This window comes from Gekko japonicus, unplaced genomic scaffold, assembly GCF_001447785.1.
Source record: "Gekko japonicus isolate JY-2015 unplaced genomic scaffold, Gekko_japonicus_V1.1 scaffold79, whole genome shotgun sequence".
Classification (NCBI taxonomy): Eukaryota; Metazoa; Chordata; class Lepidosauria; order Squamata; family Gekkonidae; genus Gekko; species Gekko japonicus.
The window spans coordinates 106,160-108,731 of NW_015167530.1; positions in this window are offsets into that span (position 1 = coordinate 106,160).

Here is a 2,572-nt window from a genome sequence, read left to right on the forward strand (position 1 = left end):
AAGGACTCTGAATTGTGCCTTTGAAAAACTTTTATATATATATATATACTAGATGCTTAGGGGTCTTTCGGGTTAACAGTGATAGTTAAGATATGAAAAAGATAATGCTATAGTTGAATCAGTTCATAATGGGATAAGCGTGATTGAGAGATAACGTGTGCTAAGCTAACTAGATTATCTCCTCTCTTGGGTTTTTAGATAGTAGTGGGTATCTTTTCTTTGTCCCTTAATGTAGTCCCCTTCCCTATTTCTGTTGTAGTTTGTAGTCTTTATAAAAATGTAATAAATCCCCCCGGGGGGGCCCCCCAAAAAAAAGGTTACCAAGAGGCAGTAAGTGGCATTCATGCTACATGAAGCTGTTCTTTAGCAGTGTCAAAATCAGTGGGACAGAGAGACCTGTGGGTTTATAGCTGCAATCTGCTGTAGTGCTTTCTGAAGTTGAGGAAGGAGGTGCAGCAAAACGTAGTTTTATGTGGTTGTTTATTAAATGGGCCTTATGGACAGGCTTAGGCAGTGTACGCCTCATTGATCCAATGTCTAGGCTCCAGGGTTGGCAACTAATTTTTCGCAGTGGGTATACGGTGAGTTTGACAAGAGTTCAAAGGACCATCAGTGCTTGCTATGCTATTGACTTCATTCCCACATGAACAAAAGCAAAAAAGATCTATGGAAGCCTTTTTCCCTAGTGTGAACCGGAATAACGTTCTGCTAGAGTTTCCACTTTGGGGGTATCTCAGCTACTCATTCGCATTTGAATGTCTGTGTTTTGGCCTGTGCGTGTATGTGAACAGAGCATATGGAGTCACTGTGGCTGCTCACTGTGCAGAGAAGGCGTTAAAGAGCATTTTGAGTTTCTGCTAGATCGATAGTCGACAACCTGCTTGGAATGTCATCCATGGCTATGTTGGGGGCCAGATGTGAAATCTTTGGGGGCCAAGATTTGGCCTCCTGTTGCTTCTTTCTTGTCCAGGGGACAGAGGGCTCCTTGACACGACTCAAATTTGATCCATTAATGTGCCCCATCTCACTTCAATTTGGAAATATTTTATTAGGAAATCACCATTTCCCTTTGTGTGTTACATACAAAGTTTTTGTTGGGTTGAGTCAAAGAAAACACAATTTGTCTTACACACATGAACACAGAATCATAAGAGTTGGAAGGGGCCATACAGGCCATCGAGCCAACCCCCTGCTCAGTGCGGGGCCAGCCTGAAGCATCCCTGACAAGTGTTTGTCCAGATGCTGCTTGAAGACTGCCAGTGAGGGGAAGCTCATCACCTCCCCAGTCTGCCGATTCCAGTGCTGAACTACTCTTACTGTAAAATAAGAATAATTTTCTAATATCCAGCCAGTATCTTTCTGTCTGTAGTTTAAATCCATTATTGTGAATCCTGTCCTCTGTTTGCAACAGGAACAGCTCCCTGCCCTCCTCTAATGACAGCCTTTCAGATCTTTAAAGAGAATGACCATGCCGTCCCCACCCCCACCCCGCCAACCTCCTCTTCTCCAGGCTGAACATTCCCAAGTCCCTCATGAAGCTGCCTTATCCTGAATCAGGCTGTTGGTTCTGTCTGACATCATGATTTATTTATTTTCTATTTATTTATTCAATACATTTATTAGTCACCTTTCTACCTTATAGGAACTCAAGGCGGCTTACGATGTAAATAATAAAATACGTAAAAAACACAAATGCTGTAATAAGTAAAGCTATCTTTAGCTTTAGCTCAAGTGGTTAAGACGCTGAACTGCAGACTGGAACGTCGGTAGTTCAGCAGTTCGAGACCCGAGTGCCACATAGCGGAGTGAGCTCCCGTCTCTGGCCCCAGCTCCTGCCAACCTAGAAGTTCGAAAGCAAGAAATTGCAGGTAGGTACCACTTCAGTGGGAATGTAACAGCATTCTGTACGCCTCGGCGTCTAGTCATGCCGGCCACATGACCACGGAAGCGTCCTTGGACAGCGCTGGCTCTTCGGCTTGGAAATGGAGATGAGCACCACATTTCTAGAGTCAGATTCGACTGGCTTTCGAGCAAGGGAAACCTTTACCTTTTCTAAAGATTGAGAGTGAGGGGGCCAGGCACACCTCCCTGGAGGGGTTGTGCCATAACCATGGGGCTGCCAGTGAAAAGGCCCTATTGTGATCTGTCTTGGAGAATATTGAAACGTGGGATAAGAATCTTAAAAATACTCAAGGATTACAGCCAATCCTGAAGGGGGGGTGTGTGGCAGGGTCATGGTTTGTTGGTTTCCTGCTTTAAAAAATGCATTTCTTTCATTTGCCATTAGAGGGCACTCTTACAAAGATTTTCAGACATTCTGAAATACTTTGGTGGTTAATATAATGCAGCGTAGAGACCAAAAGAAATAACAGGCCTGTTCTCTTAAACTGTTCGAGAAGCATTGATAAATTAGCAATCTGTTAAACTCCCCTAACATAATCCAAGTCTGAGCTCATCTCAACTGTGCTGTTTACAGATATGTTTAGGATCTGAGTCTTTGTCTAATCCTGAATGGGCAGCCATTAAAGATTAGAGAAATAAATTACAATAACACAGGTTAGGGTTTTATAAC